Source organism: Physeter macrocephalus, chromosome 8 (genome assembly GCF_002837175.3).
Source record: "Physeter macrocephalus isolate SW-GA chromosome 8, ASM283717v5, whole genome shotgun sequence".
In the NCBI taxonomy this organism is placed as follows: Eukaryota; Metazoa; Chordata; class Mammalia; order Artiodactyla; family Physeteridae; genus Physeter; species Physeter macrocephalus.
This window is the reverse complement of record NC_041221.1, coordinates 42,858,847-42,875,626: the sequence shown is the minus strand read 5'-3', so window position 1 is coordinate 42,875,626 and position 16,780 is coordinate 42,858,847. Positions and strand designations below refer to the sequence as shown.

General features: G+C 46.5%; 1 protein-coding gene across 1 annotated transcript in view; it reads left to right on the top strand.

Annotated features, from left to right (window-relative positions):
- Positions 1-16,780, top strand: part of MTMR12 (myotubularin related protein 12) — a 69,656-nt gene that overhangs the window by 10,822 nt on the left and 42,054 nt on the right. The gene's annotated exons all lie outside the window — the stretch shown is intronic.

Here is a 16,780-nt window from a genome sequence, read left to right as displayed (position 1 = left end):
GGACGCGCAGGCTCAGCGGCCATGGCTCACGGGCCCAGCCGCTCCGCGGCACGTGGGATCTTCCCGGTCCGGGGCATGAACCCGTGTCCCCTGCATCGGCAGGCGGACTCTCAGCCACTGCGCCACCAGGGAAGCCCAGGCAAGTGTTTTTAAACATATTTTGTGCAAGGAACTTTTTTTTTTTTTTTTAAACAGCATGGTTCTTGAACAACTTTTTCAAAACGCACGGTCCCAGGTTCTGCTCTGGAGATTCAGACAGGCCCCAGGGGTGTGTGTGTGTCAGAGTGGGAGCAAGGACCTGCAGCAGGGACCTGTGTTCTTTCTGTTAACTGTGATCTCTTCCTCCAGCCCCTGTTGAGAACTGCTATTTCAAATGAAATCATAAAGGAAACCCCAAAATAGAGAAAGACCAGAAGAGAGAGGGTATGAGAGGTTCAGCATGAAAAGCCCCAGACCAGGCAGTACCGAAGGCTCCTGTACTTCAGCCTCTTTGCATTCTCAAGTCTTTGCTCTTAACTGCCATCCTCCTTTTTGTCCGTGATACAGTCTGTCTATAGCTCTGGGTTTTGGTGATGCCATTTGAGTGTTTATTCTCTACTCCTTTGTGTATAATTGTTCCCAGGGGTGTGTGTGTGTCAGAGTGGGAGCAAGGACCTGCAGCAGGGACCTGTGTTCTTTCTGTTAACTGTGATCTCTTCCTCCAGCCCCTGTTGAGAACTGCTATTTCAAATGAAATCATAAAGGAAACCCCAAAATAGAGAAAGACCAGAAGAGAGAGGGTATGAGAGGTTCAGCATGAAAAGCCCCAGACCAGGCAGTACCGAAGGCTCCTGTTACTTCAGCCTTTTTGCATTCTCAAGTCTTTGCTCGTAACTGCCATCCTCCTTTTTGTCCGTGATACAGGCTGTCTATAGCTCTGGGTTTTGGTGATGCCATTTGAGTGTTTATTCTCTACTCCTTTGTGTATAATTGTTCTATGTCTGTGGCTCGCATTTCCCCAACAGAACTGTAAGCTCCTTGAGGGCAGGGCTGTAGTGCTGGCCACTCAGGGTGGCCTTGTGGAGCTCAGGCTGGCTTCAGAGAGGGCTGAATGGACTGTGGCCCAGGGCCATCCCTGGAGAGGGCCTCAGAAGGTAGCTGGTGGGAGCTTCACTCAGAGGTCATTTTTTTTTTTAGAATACAACATTTGAACATTTATTTAACTTTCTTTTATACTGACTTAGGGTTATAAATTCCAGCTATAACACTTTTAATTTTTGTTTACATCCCTGTCCTTGGAGATGGCAAATGTTAACCCAAACAAGTCCCTGCAAAGTCACATGACCAAGGGCCTGGCTACAAGAAAGAACAAAGAGTTAAAGTCCATGGTGCAATTTACCAGACAATGATGCAGGGATGAGTTTGCAAGGAGCTAGCATTCTGGCTGGAGTGGTAGATGGAGGAGACTGGGCACTGATTGTGGTATGTGCTACAAAGAAACAAAAATAAAATACATTACCGTGGACTCCATTTACTCAGAGGTCGTTTTTCTTTCTCCTGCAGAGTGATTTGAGGGAGTTGAGGTTGAGAACTAGGTGAGGAACTTCAGTGTGATTGCTGCCTCTACTCTTGGTCTTCGTGCCCCAAGAGTCTGCTTTGGCCTGAGATGCTTTGCCTAAAAATACCCCTTTTCGCTGTCACTGTGGTGCTTAGTTTGGTAAACTGGTGACCTGTGTGGACACCCGAAGCCCAGCTGTTCCCCATGATGTGTCTCCGGCTGCTCTTTGCTTCCTTAGGCAGCTCCCTTTCCAACAAGCGAGCAGACCCTCTCTGTTGGAATTAAGCCAGCTTTTTGTTGAGGTCAGACCTGTGGGTTCTGAGGCTTACACTGCTATGGTGGGTCTTACCATTTCCTCTCTAGCCTGAGGTTCTTACTAGGGAGAATGTGCTAAAGTGTTTGGATTATTTAAAGGCCTGGGGAATGCCTGGTAAGAGTGATCCTTGCTAAGAAGCATGAGTAATCCTTTCACTGCTGTTCAGTAAATGATGAGCTGTCAAAACAGGTGAGGGCTTTAGTTTGGATCTTGGTGAGCAGTTACTTTCTTCCTTCAAAAAGAAAAAATCTGAGGTAGGGGAATAAAAGCAGTAAATCTAAATGTGAGAGAAAGGACTTAGAATGACACATGAGTAAGTTTTTTTTTCTCACACACACACACACACACACACACACACACTCACACACTGTATTTTATTTTTACAAGAATGAGTAAGTATTGCTTAGCTGTTGGGGTAAGGGTGCTGTCTGAGGTTGTTGCCTATTTCCCTGTCCTGGAGACTTGTTACAGTTGAAGGGACACTTGATGGTATTATTTTGTAATAAGAAAACAGTTTAAGATTGGCTGCCTAGGGCTGGGGGGCGGGGGCTATAGGGAGAATGGGGAGTGACTGCTAATCGGTACCTTTGGGGGTCATGAACATGGTCTAAAATTGATTCTAGTAATGGTTGTACAGTTCTGTGAGTATACTGATAAACACCATTGCTTTGTATACTTTAAATGGGTGCATTGTATGGTATGTGAGTTATGTCTTAGTAAAGCTTTTACAAAAACACAGTTTAAGAATCAGGACTAAACTTGGTATCAGAAGTCCTGAGTTCTGGCTCACCACCTATTTAGCCCTGTGAGCCCAGGCACGTTATTTAACCTCTTGGAGCTTCACTGGCCTTATCTGTAAAGTGGAGATGAAAATTCCTTACTGGACTGTTGTCAAAATAAATGACATAGAACATGTGAAACAGGACATAGTAAAACCTCCAGCAAATTATATATTTCCTTGTTTAAGTTAGAAATATATTTTTGCGGATAATAGATGCTTAGTCTGAAGTGCTCTTGAGAGTTCCCAGCTCGCCCTGTGAAGTGAACATGTATTGTGACTGAGAACTGATCTGCTTGATGAGTAAACAGCAGAGTCCTTAAGGACTAGGTCCCAACCCTGCCCCGCATCTGTGGTCTTGTAACCTTGAGTCCAGGCAGAGATCGTTAGTTCACCTCTTACTGCATGTCTGCTCCCTGGCTTCAGGTGCTGCTGTCGTGCTTTATTGTCAGAGTAGTTGTTGCTTGTATCCAACTGCCAAGGCAGTGTAAGGTTAGTAGAGTGGAGCTGTGGTCAGTGGCAAAGCTGGTACCTGATCAGGCTGGCTCGGAAGGGAGCGGAGCCCCCTGGCCAGGAGCGGGGAACCAGCAGCCCTGGGAATCAGCTCCAGGGAACAAATCTTATTTTGATTTCTCTAGCTTCCTAGACCAGGACAGTAGATAGATTCACTTAGTCTCTAGTCTCTATCCTCAGTGATAAGGCTTCCGATTTACATTCTGTCTTTGAATGTGCCCCTGCCCTATCCATGAGACTAGAATGTGTTTCAGGAAGCCAGCTAACGGAGAGGTGTGGGAAAGGTCAGTAATACCTGCCACTAATCACATACTTAGGTAGTAATTTTTATTTATTTTATTTATTTTAAAAATAATTTTATTTATTTATTTTTGGCTGCGTTGGGTCTTGTTGCTGCGCGCGGACTTTCACTGGTTGTGGTGAGCGGGGGCTACTCTTTGTTGCAGTGCGCGGACTTCTCATTGCGGTGGCTTCTCCTTGTTGCAGAGCACGGGCTCTAGGCACACGGGCTCAGTAGCTGTGGCTCGTGGGCTCTAGAGCGCAGGCTCAGTAGCTGTGGCGCACGGGCTTAGTTGCTCCATGGCATGTGAGAGCTTCCCGGACCAGGGCTCGAACCTGTGTCCCCGGCATTGGCAGGCGGATTCTTAACCACTGCGCCACCAGGGAAGCCCTATTTATTTATTTATTTATTTAGCTGGCTCTTAGTTGCGGCACGCGGGATCTTTTAGTTACAGCACGTGGGCTCTTAGTTGCGGCATTCAGGATCTAGTTCCCTGACCGGGAATTGAACCTGAGCCCCCTGCACTGGGAGTGCAGAGTCTTAACTGCTGGACCGCCAGGGAAGGCCCAAGAAAGCTTTGCAGAGGACTTGAACTATGTGGACAGTGGACTGGACGAATTGGGTGGGCAGGACTGGGGAGAGCGGACTGTGGGGTCCAGCGGCTGCGCTGGGGGCTGGATGGCGGGGGCAAGACTCTGATCATGGGAATGCGCGAGGTGCGTACTGGTGGCTGGAAGGAAGAGCGGTAGCAGGGCAGGATGGGCGTGGACGCATTCTGGAGCTGTTAAGGAAGCAGAGCAGACAAGATCATGAGAGGCAGGGGATAGCTGAGAATGACTGCTGGTGTGCAGTAGGGCCAGATTCCAGAGGACAGCAGGTTCGGTGAGGAGCGGGGGGACATGACGAGCTGACTTATAAATGTGAATTTGGAGGATCTGAGGGACATTACAGTGCATGTGGCCAGGAGGCTGTTTGGGGTCCAGATCTGGAGCTCTGAAGAGAGATCTGGAGTAAAGATACATTTGAAGGGAGGAGGGTTGTCAGCATATGTTGTGGGAGAGCTTCTGCAAGGAACAGAGGTCCTGTGGACCCTGCCCCGAAAGGAGATGAGAAAGAGCAGCCAGCCAGAGTGTTGGTCGTTTGGCCTGGAACGCATTTCTGCTGATTTTCAGGTCTCAGTCTAAATGGCACTTCCTGAGGGTAGCGGTCTTTGCTGAGCCTCTCCTAATGCCGTTAGGTGTGTCTGCTGTGTTCCTGTTGTGGCCTCCCGCACAGCGTAGCAGTGTACACGAGTCATTACTGTTGCTTGTGCTGTGGTCAGACTCCCGTGTGCTCTGAGGAAGTCGGGGCTGTGCCTTGTGTTCACATCGGCTTTTGCTGTGCTGGTACAGCAGGTGCCTAAGAAATGACAGTTCGGTCAATGAAAGAGTGTCTGAAAGGCCAGGGGGAGGAAACAGTGTACCTGGGGAGGATGTGGTCGGCGGACAGGAGCAGGTTTATTGTAGTGAAGGGTATGGCTCTAGACAGGCAAACCCAGGCTCAAGTCTCACTTCACTTAACCTTGGTCAACCTCATTTTCCCCATCTCTAAAATGGGAACAGTAATGGCAGTTAAGAGTTGTAAGGATTAAGTGAGATGATGCGTAGAGAGATAACCTTCTGCAGGTGTCTAATGTTTATTGCACTGAATACCCAGTTTTCCAGTTATTATTTTTTTGTCTGTCTAAACATCTTAAGGGCAGAAGTCAGTTCTTCATCTTTTTATACCGGGCATTTGGTAGTTAGGTTACTCAGGAGCTGTTGAAATGAATTGGTATCTATTGGCGGTGGGTCATCTTGCACCTCTGAGTAACCAGACGTACAGCTTGAGTGCTGACTCACTGGTTTTGCTGCACAGGCTCATGGGAACCCTGTGCTCTGGGCCACGCCTTCTCAGAGACGTAGTTCTGAGAGGAGATCAGATGGACACCTCGTAATTGCTGGGCCACCTGTATGAGGTAGGTTGCAGTGGGTGTGTCTCCTTTGGGCCGCAGGCTTGCTGGAGAATGGGTGGCAGTTCTCACGTCTTGTCTGGCACAGACGTGGCCAGAATAGGAGTGCTTCTGGCTCCGCACGGGGCGAGTTTCTTAGATGTGAGGGCAGTGGCAGCTGCGTGTCCTGGGAATTGTTGATACTCACCGTGGCAGCAGGAGCAGATGTAGCTCCTTCTGACCTGTGGGGTAAAATGTGCGGAAACTGGAAGACTTGCTGTTCGGGCCCTTTATCCTCTTTTGAAGCTCAAACAAACAAACAAACAAGTAGCCATAGCATTGGGGTAAATGTTGACGTAGGAATTAACCCAAAAACCCCGACCTTCATCCTCCCGCTCTGGCAGAACTACTCTCCATTTATGTTCATGCCGCTGTTCTAACTGAACTCAGGCCACCGAGATACCCTAGTTTTGAAGACTTGGACGTCCTTTGACCAGTGCCAGCAGTCTCTGCTCTTCTTTTGTGCCATAATAGCAAGCTTTGTCCACACTCAGATGGAGCAGCAAGAGGTGCTGCACAAACCACGGGGATGGTGTTTAACGCCCCATTTGCTGAAAATTTGCATCGTTTTCAAATGAGTTCCTTTTCAGGCCTCGTGCAGAGAATAGTCTGTCAGCATAACTAGTAGAACCAGTTCTGCTAGATTGTTAAAGAGCTGTACTTTTCTAACCTTCTTTTCTTACACGTTGAGCATGATGCTTACTTGGGGTCAGCGAGGAACTTTATCCCACGTGTCATAGCTCTGGAAGTACGACTGTGACCGTGTGCTGATTAGGCAGCTGGGCAGGGAGTATCAGAGTTGAGGGTAGTGGGATAGAAGGAGCAAAGGGTTGGGGGGCTCGGGGCCCTTCGCCGGAACCAGGGGACAGTTTCAGAAGCTCCCACTGCTCCAGAGAACAGGGCTAGTGCAGAGGCAGCTGTCCCTGGATGCTGGTCGAATTTCCTGTGAGATCCTGGGATGGTGCCAGGCCCATCCACGGCACCTGCTCTCCTGCAGTTCTTACTGGACAGGCTTCATGACTTCTAGTCTTTCTGGATTAATACCACGCACATGACAGCCTTTCATGGATGTTCTTTACAGTATGATGAGAGCATTTGGTGATGCCACCCACGTCAAAGCCCAAGCCTAGATATTGTCTCTTAATCTCCCTCCCATGTGTTTCTCTGGTTCCTGCTGGAGTGTTTTTAAAAACCTCTCAGTACCTAAAGCCATTATTAATTAAATTACTCAACGAAATCTTCCGAGCACTTACTGTTTGCAAGGCCTGTATTGGATTCTGGGACAATACGGCGAGCAAAAAAACAGACAGAGGACCTGCCCTCAAAGAGTTTATAGATTGGTGGGGAGATAGACTTAAGTAATTACATAAATAAATGTGAAATTGCAATTATGACAAGTGCTAGGAGGGAGAGATACACGGGGCTGTAAGAATGTGGAAACAGAGAGGGCTTCCCAGAGGAAATGACCCTTGTCCTGAGGTCCAGTGGATACTTAAAATTCACAGGGCAAGGAGGGTAAGGAGACGCAGTCCAAGCAGAAGGAACTTGGACTTAAGATAGGAAGGGGCTTGGCAGGTACGGGAGGCTGAAGGAGGGCCAGTGTGGCCAACATGCAGACTGAGGGGGAGGATGGCAGGAGAGCAGGGTGGACAAGGAGGTGGGGACGAGGCTGTGCAGGGCCTCCTTGCGGGCTTTGTGAGGTTGTTGCCCTCCTCCCACCAGTAACCCAGAGCAGACCGTGTTGTGAAAGGATCACTGCCACTTTAGGGTGAGAATGGATAAGAAAGAGGCAGACGCAGGTCTAGCAGGTGCAAAGCTGTTGCAGTGGTCCGGGTGGGAGATGATGGTAGCTTGGACCAGGGTGGTGCTGTGGAGGTAAGAGAGGAGCATGGGTTCTGGGCGTATGTAATGGACGGTACTGATCGGATTTGGTGGTGAAGGACTGGGTACTGAGGGTGAAGGAGAAGGAGGTGTGAAGGGGGACTCTTAGGATGACATGCTCTTGAAGGGAAGCACAGGGTAGCCCAGACTGTACATAGCAGCGTCATTTGCGGTTGGAGCCTTCCCTGGAGTGTGGTACATCGAAGATTCCTGCTGAACTCTCAAGGGTTGGTTGGGGTGACACCCAGAGACTGAGGCCTTGGAGGACCCAGTGGAGTGAGTCATAGGAGGTGAACTCTCAGCTGGTGTTGAGGAAGCCCCCCTTCTTTCCCACGTAGCGGCCATTACTCCTGGGGGGTAGATGTATTTTGTTCTTTTGCTTCTGTCCCTTCAGCCTCTGTCTGCCTCTCCAAATCAATTTTAGGCTTTCCCTGGGCTCTTTTATTGATGCTTGCTTTGACCTGGTTTCAGGTGGGTCTAGCAGATACATTCACTGATCTTTCTGTCCTGTTTTCCTTGCTTTCTTCGTTCCACGGAAGAGGTAGTGTGGCATCATGTAAGAACACAGGCTGAGCCAGCCTCCAGGTTTGACTTCTTCCACCACATTCCAGCCGGGTGTCTGCTTCATCTGCAGAGTTGGAGGTAACAGTGGCTATAAGAGCCCTACTCCAGGGCTTGCTGTGAGAATTAACTGAGTTAATAAGTATAAAGCCCTTTCAACGATGCCTGCCACAAAGGCTCTAGAAATGTGTCATCATTATTCACCTTTCAGCCTCAGTAAGGGCTGGCCCTTGAAGGTAGCCACTTTGGCATTCATAGCGTGGACACTTGTGATTTCTGCAGTCTGCAAGCGACCCCTGAGTCACGATGTAGTAATCTGTGACGTCAGTAAGGAAGAGATTGTATTTACTCATCCAATTGTGAAGGTCAGGTTGGACAGCCTTTAATCACTCATCCAGTAAATTTGCCCGTGAAGACAACAGCTTATACACATTGAGAACTCAGCATGGTCAGGAGTAGGACATACACGTGGGACTCTCATCACGTCCTGTAACCCACTTTAAGATCCATGACCAGCTTCAGCGCATCCAGACGTGGGCTGTACCTTATTGTTAACCCCTTCCTCTCTTCTCCATTCAACTATGCTCGTTCTCCCCGGATCAACAACAAAAACTTTGGAATATTATCTCCATGTTTGTTCTTTCTGTGTTTTTCTTGTGGAGTTCAAAAAGCTACTGTAAAAATACAGAGGCAAAGGAACTGTGGGACCTAGCTGATGAGTACTCTCCATTCTGTGCTCCCTGCCTTCTCCCCACCACCCATACAGGTCGCTTCCCAGAGTAAAGGAAAAAATTCACTATTTTTGAGGGGAGGGTTTCTTTATGATTCCTCTTTGCATACCCTGACTTACTGGAGTCCTCTAGGTTATTTCTCTTCTCAGGACTGGTGTATGTTTTGATTGGGGGGTTGGAGGGTGGTTGATGGTAGTGGTGATGGTGCTTATTTTTTTTCCTGAGTTGATTATCTTGCAAGAATTGATAGTGAACATTTATACTTTTTTGGAAGTGTTAACCAGAGACAGGTTAGGTATTAGTGATGATTGCCTGCAGCGTGGCTCCTTTCTGCCAGTGCGCAAGTGCTTATACAGGTTTTTATTCTCAATTTGTTACTATCTTTCAGTAGCTTAATCTACTTTGGTTGTTTTTTTTGGCCGCGCCCCGCAGCTTGTGGGATCTTAGTTCCCCGACCAGGGATTGAACCCAGGCCTATGGCAGTGAAAGCTCTGAGTCTTTTTTATTATTATTATTATTATTATTATTCATTTATTTAATTTTTGGCTGCATTGGGTCTTCGCTGCTGCGCGTGGGTTTTCTCTAGTTGTGGCGAGCGGGGGCTACTTTGTTGCGGAGCACGGGCTCTAGGCGCGCGGACTCAGTAGTAGCTGTGGCTCGCGGGCTTAGTTGCTCCGCGACACGTGGGATCTTCCCGGACGAGGGCTCGAACCCGTGTCCCCTGCATTGGCAGGCGGATTCTTAACCGCTGCGCCACCAGGGAAGCCCGAAGCTGTGAGTCTTAACCACTGACCACCAGGGAATTCCCAGCTTAATCTACTTTGAATAAATTCAGCAGTCGGGAAAGCTTACCTTTTGTCAGCATGCCCAAGCAGTCCCTTCCTCAGATGCGGTGTTCTCTTAAGAAAGCCATTAGTGGGCTTCCCCGGTGGCGCAGTGGTTGAGAGTCCGCCTGCCGATGCAGGGGACACGGGTTCGTGCCCCGGTCCGGGAAGATCCCACATGCCGCGGAGCGGCTGGGCCCGTGAGCCATGGCCGCTGAGCCTGCGCGTCCGGAGCCTGTGCTCCGCAACTGGAGAGGCCACAGCGGTGAGAGGCCCGCGTACGGCAAAAAAAAAAAGAAAGAAAGCCGTTAGTTTACTCTTTTGATCTTATAGTGGGTTCAAAGTACTTTCTATTGCAGAAGAAAAGACACCAAAGGACAGGACCTAAGTCATTGTAGAAAACAAATCCTATTAACAGAAAAATGCCATTTCTTTTTCTACGACTTCAGGTATTACTGTGTAGTCCAAGTCTAATGGAATTAGGACCAACCTGGATGTTGCTAATTGCAGGAGTTTCTGATCCACAAAAAAAAAAAGAATTGAGAAGCCTCCTGAGTGGAGTCAATTTAGTTTGATGTGGGAAACAGGATTGAGAGAGAAGCAGAAATTATTCTACTCAGAATCTTGAATAATTGCAACTCTTAGGTAGTATGTTGGAATTCTTTGTTTAGTCATCAAAAGAAAGGAGGAGAAAAAAGAAAGGAATCAAGAAGCTTAGATTCTGCTGGATCCAACAATTGTAACAACTCCCATTTACTGAATATGTATGCCAGGTGTTTACACCCGTTTCTCTTCCTATCCTCATACTGAGGTGGTATTATTCCCATTCACACAGGAGGAAACCAAAGCTCAGGTTAAATGGCAAGCCCAAGTTCATGTCTGTAGGTATCAGAGCTGGGTTTGGACTGTGGCCTCAAGTCTGTATTATTTATTTTCAGTACATGTACAGAGAGAAGTTTGGAGAAGCCAGGGGAAAGGCAAAACTTAAATTGTCAGTACTAGGCTGTGTTAAAAATACAACTCTCTGCTTTAAAAAAAGGTAAATTTTGTTCTAAGATACACATGGATTCCCACCTAATATGTAGATGCAAATGAATTTCTCCCCTCAGATTTTCTATTTTAGCGGAGAAAACAGAGTATTAAGTGTCCATTTTAGACCAGTGGAGCGACTTGGAGGAAATAAAATGTTTGTGTTATGTCTTTTTAGCACTTGGTGCCAGATGTGATAGAAGGAAATTGTGTTTTGGAACCTTCAGGGATGTTATGTTGCCTCTTGGAATTTGCCCTTCTGGCTGGATAAAATTAAACTGAGAATAACAACTTTGGTTTTTGACTCAGAGCCCTTGTAAGCAATGAGGGATTGATGTGAACATTTATAAGCATTTTGGCCTATGAGAGCTTCATTGTAGAGACCCCCGCTCCATTCTTTTCAAGGTCAGTGATCATCTGGCAGGGCCCTTCCCTTTTTCTGCCTTTGCTGAGGGGCCCTAGGTCCATCACACTTTCGAGATGTGCACATTCTGAATGTGAACTTGGTAAGAAACTAGTTTTTGAGAACCAGTGGAATGGAAACGACCAGGCTGCTTTGCAACCTCTCAGCAGATTCTCAGGAGTGTAGCTGATGTTAGCTTTCACGTGCTTTTGTCCTATGTGAGGCAAATCCTTGTACAGTGGAGTACAGTTTTCTTAAGGGAATTTTTCTAATTTGTTCTAATCAGTTTTGTAACAGGAGACTGGTTTTCTGTTATACGCAGTGGCTATGACGACTTTTTTCTTTTGTGGTAGGAAACTGGAGACCGTGTTTATTGGAACTAGGACACAGCAGCGAGGAATGTGGGCTCGAGTTAGTCGGGGCTTGGGCCGAACCCTTGGTTAGTGACTTATTTTCCTGTAAAAGGGAAGTTCTTGAGCCTCTTTAAGCCAAAGTTTCTTCACCTGTAAAATGGAGGTAACGCCAGTCCTAGAGTTGTTGTGAGGATTAATGAGATACTGATGAAGTGTACTTACCTGGCACATCATAGAGCTTAATAAATGCTGGCTCTTATCATTATAGTTAAAAGCGTCTGGTCGAAGTGGAAGCTGGGACTGACAGCCTGTGGAGGGCTTTGATTGCTGTGCACATACTTGCACACACCTGTCTTTACTGCTCAGAAGTCTTTTTCACTTCGTGATTTTCAGCAGTGTTCCAAATAGATGAGGTTGCTGCACGATCTGTGTTTTGGATAAAGTCTTGTGATTTGTTTCATGGCATTCGAGGCAGGGGCTCACATGCACTGGATGGTTAGATTATTTTTGGATGCTGGCTTGTCAGCAGTGGTGTATATCTTACTGCATTATTCTGACCTCTCCTTTCCCTCTCTGCAGCTGAAGGAAGTCTGATGAATGCGGCAGCTTTAGTAGGAAGTCGAGCACTGTTAGGAATCCTGGTGGTTTTTCTGTCACCCTATCCAGTGTTGAAATTCCCACACGCTTCATGAGATATGTGACTCCTCCATGACTTAGCTGCTTGGTGGGTTTTCCCTTTTCACAGATCAGTTTTTGGTCAGCAACTTGTTGCCAACGTCAGAACGTATTTAACATTATTCTAGAGAAGGGGAGTCCCTACTTTTAAAATGAAAAATGTGTACTAAGCTTCTGGGGCATTTTACAAAGACGAGGGTGAGTGGGGAAAATGTCTCCAGTCCTTTCCTTTTTTTCTCCCAGGAAATGGATTCATTTTCATCCCTTTGAGAACATGCCATGTTGTGACAGTGTTTAGAATGGAGAGCAGGTCTGTGGGAGTCTTCCTTTGCCATTTCTAGTGAGGGAAAGCCACCAAGGACCCTGCCTCCTTCCTGGGCGCGAATATTCAGGCTCACGAAGCAGGCGGTGCACTGCCCTTCTCCCCTGCCAGTCTTACTCGTGAGATTGGTGGCTCTGACATTGATTCCTAGTCCTGCGGCCCCGGATATATTGCACGTTGACCTGCTGCAGGACGTGATCCTGTCATCTGTGGTTTCTCAGTTGTTAGTGCAGTTGGTCTAAGTTGATGCCCTTGGTGACAATCAGCAGAACCGCTGTAGCTAGTTTTTGCTAACGAGCGGATCCATTTATAAAGATACAGGTGTGGTTCATGGGACTGTGGGCCAGAGGCGTGGCTGGGCCTCGCTAGAGCCTGGAAAGCCATGGAGTCCCGGCTGTGTGTCTGGGTTGGGCTTTTATCTCCACGTGTCTTCTTCACGTGTCTCATTCTTTGCAGAACAGCTTTCTCTGCGGCTCCATTTTTGTGGCCAAATCTGCAAGTCTGTAGTTGAAGCAGCCAGTTTGATTAGCTTCTCTTGGCCCTTCAGCCAAATTAATGGGGAGATAAAATGATTAGCCGTTTGCGGGTACTGCTGTTAGCCCACGCAGGTAATGGGGAGGAGGTGACTATCTCCTGGAGGTGGGGCGCAGGGGACAGTGGTCTGGGGAAGGGGCGTTTGGGGTAGGACAGAGTTCTAAAAGATGTCTCCTAATTGTCTTGTTTATGGAATGTAAACAAAGAATATCACTAACCATTTCAAGAATTGATGTATGTAGGTAGTTTGGGGTAGTATAACATCTTTATCGTCTGAAGATGATACTTCCTCGGACGTAACAAGAGGGTAGTCTTCTCCGTGCTGGCTTCAGTTCCAAGCACTAAAGATGATTGCTAGAGTTTTCTAACAGCTGATTGAATTTAATGAATAGCTTTGCTTTCCTCAGAGAAAGATGATAAACCTGTCAAAAATACTTGTGCTTTAATTTAGTTCTTTGTCAATGACAGATGATGAAAACACTCAATGAGAATTTCTAAGTTACCGAAACACTCATAGCATTTACATATGCAAAAATAGTCCCTCTTCTGTAACCTAGAGCAATGCATCAGGATCATCTGGGGAGCGTCTACAAAACCTGAGGCTCGGCTGCCTCCCCCGCACTCTGACTCCTCAGGCTTGTGTCGCGGCCTGAATGTCTGCAGAGGTGACAGGCTCCCCGGATGCTCTGACACTCCACAGGTTTGAGAACACTGCCTCACAGAGGCTTGATGTGTTGGCATCTCCTGGGGTGGAAACCATAGGCATCTCCAAAACAGATCACACGCAAAACAGGTTCTGTGAAGACACCATGACTTTGTTCTTGTTCTTTGGCCTCAAGACGGGCTGTCTGGGCTCTCCCTGCCTCAGCCGTACCCAGGTTTCTTCTAGTGCCGTGCTTCAGTCTGAATCAACAGATTCAGAAAACTCATGCCAACCAGAGACTTCTACCCAAAACAAACCAAAAATATTCCATTTTTATTTGTTGACAGAACTGGTTGTGTGTTGTAGAATTTCCCACAGTCAGGATTTGATGGGTTGCATCCCCATGGTGTCATTTAACATGTTTCTCCGTCCCGGTATTCAACCTATAAATTGGTAGGTTGACATAGCAGCTCAAGCAGATTGAGATCAGATATTTTGGCAAGAATTCTTCATAGATGGTGTGGTAGGTTGATGAGGGGGCCCAACATGCCTCTCTTTTTGTTATGTTAACAGTCATTCTTTTTCCAGTTTTTTACTGTATGATATTTCTTATTCTTATTATGGAAAAATTTGATTTTGACCCACTAAATTGATTTACAACCCACTAATAGATGCAAGCCCTAGTTGGAGAAACACTGTTCTAGAGAGGGAGATAAGCATGCACGTGGGTACTTAAAAAGTAATATTATAGGTGCTAACAGAAGAATGTATAACATGAATATTCTAGTATGGGGATAAATTTGTTTTTGAAAGTAATGAAAATCTACATAAAGATGTAACCCCTGTTGAGTCTTAAAGTTAACAGCCATTTATGAATGTTGTTTTGGTCCATTAATTCATTAAGCATTGCTAATTATCTTTGAATATCTGAGAAACACTGAACCCAGCAAAGAAGCATTTGAAGATATTTTTATTGAGAAACAGTGACACAGAACCTGGCCTTGATTCCTTATTAGAAGTGATTGCATCCCATTGCACTGCCGTATGGTTTTAGGTAACTTAGAATGAGGAAGTATGTTCCCAGCCGCCTTGACTGAGCCCTGGTATGCTGCAGAGTGGATGGCTCACTGTTGACTTGATATGTTCATATTGGGTTGGCCAAAAAGTGCCTTTGGTTTTTAAGTAAAAATAAAAGACTTATTTTTCATTTTCACAAAGAACTTTATTGAATAACGTATTCACCCTTTGTTCCACTACCTTCTGCCATTTTTCAGGCAACTTCATAATTCCCTCTTCCCAAAACCTTTTATCTTTTTGAGCAAAGAACTGTTCCAGTTGCCTTTTACAGTCTTCCAGGGAATTGCAATTTTTTCCACTAAGAGAATTTTATAAAGACCAAAATAAGTGGAAATCCAAAGGTGCAATGTCTGGTGAATACGGCGGATGAATCAGAACTTCCCAGCCAAGCTGTAACAGTTTTTGCCTGGTCATCAAAGAAACTTGGAGTCTTGCGTTATCCTGATGGAAGATTATGCGTTTTCTGTTGAGTAATTCTGGACGCTTTTCATCAAGTGCTGCTTTCAGTTGGTCTAACTGGGAGCAGTACTTGTTGGAATGAATCGTTTGGTTTTCCAGAAGGAGCTCATCATAAAGGACTCCCTTCCAGTCCCACCATATACACAACATCACCTTCTTTGTTGTTTTTTTTAAATTTTTAAAAATTTTTTATTTTTGGCTGCATTGGGTCTTCACTGCTGCGCATGGGCTTTCTCTAGTGGCGGTGAGTGGGGGCTACTCTTTGTTGCGGTGTGCGGGCTTCTCACTGCAGTGGCTTCTCTTGTTGTGGAGCACAGGGTCTAGGCGCGCGGGCTCATAGAGCACAGGCTCAGTAGTTGTGGCGCATGGGCTTAGTTGCTCCACGGCATGTGGGATCTTCCCGGACCAAGGCACAAACCCGTGTACCCTGCATTGGCAGGCGGATTCTTAACCACTGCGCCACCAGGGAAGTCCCAACATCACCTTCTTTGGTTGAAGACCAGCCTTTGGTGTGGTTGGTGGTGGTTCATTTTGCTTACCCCACGTTCTCTTCTGTTCCACGTTATTGTACAGTATCCACTTTTCATCGCCCGTCATGATTTGTTTTAAAAACAGAACATTTTCATTACATTTAAGTAGAGAATCGCATGCAGAAATATGGTCAAGAAGGTATTTTTCTGCTTAACTTATGTGGAACCCAAACAATCAAAGTGATTAACGTAACCAAGCTGGTGCAAATGATTTTCAACGCTTGATTTGGGTATTTTGAGTATGTTGGCTATCTCCCGCGTGGTATAACGTTGATTGTTTTCAATTAATGTCTTAATTTGATCGCCATCAACTTCAGCTGGTCTACCCGACTGTGGAGCATCGTCCAGCAAGAAATGTCCAGCACGAAACTTCACAAAGCACTTTGGACACATTTGATCAGTCACAGCACCTTCTCCATACACGGCACAAATCTTTTTTTGCGTTTCAGTTGCGCTTTTACCTTTCTTGAAATAATAAAGCATAATATGCTGAAAATGTTGCTTTTTTCTTCCATCTTCAATATTAAAATGGCTACACAAAAATTCACCAATTTTGATAAGTCTTTTTATTGTTTGTTTGTTTGTTTGTTTTTTGTGGTACGCGGGCCTCTCACTGTTGGCGGCCTCTCCCGTTGCGGAGTACAGGCTCCGGACGAGCAGGCTCAGCGGCCATGGCTCACGGGCCCAGCCGCTCCGCGGCATGTGGGATCTTCCCGGACCGGGGCACGAACCCGTGTCCCCTGCCTCGGCAGGCGGACTCTCAACCACTGTGCCACCAGGGAAGCCCCTGATAAGTCTTTTTAAATGCACGCTGATATGACAGCTGTCACGTACAGTCTAACAATTATTTCAAATGAAGTTAAAGACAACTAAGTGCTGCTAGAGCCATCTTATGGAAAAAACCGAACAGACCTTTCGGCCAGGCCACTAGTTTCCTGTTCTTACCTTCAAGCCCTTTACACAGGTTCATTTTCTCTCAAAAGCACACAACAACCTTCTTTTGTTTTCGATCCTTGATTTTCACTGGAGAAAGAGGGGAATCATTCTGTGGACTGTCTTCCATTCTCTTTGTGACTCTGCTTGAGCTGCTTTTCTTTGCTCTGTGACATTTGTTCCTTTACATGGGGAGTGCCCATCCCTGTCCCTCCACTTGGGACAACTGATAGCTGTCAGTTCTAAATAATCAGTGTAATACATTGAACCAACTTGTTGAAATTTTCTGACTTCCTTTAGTTAAAAATACTTAAAAAGGGGCTTCCCTGGTGGCGCAGTGGTTGAGAGTCCGCCTGCCGATGCAGGGGACAC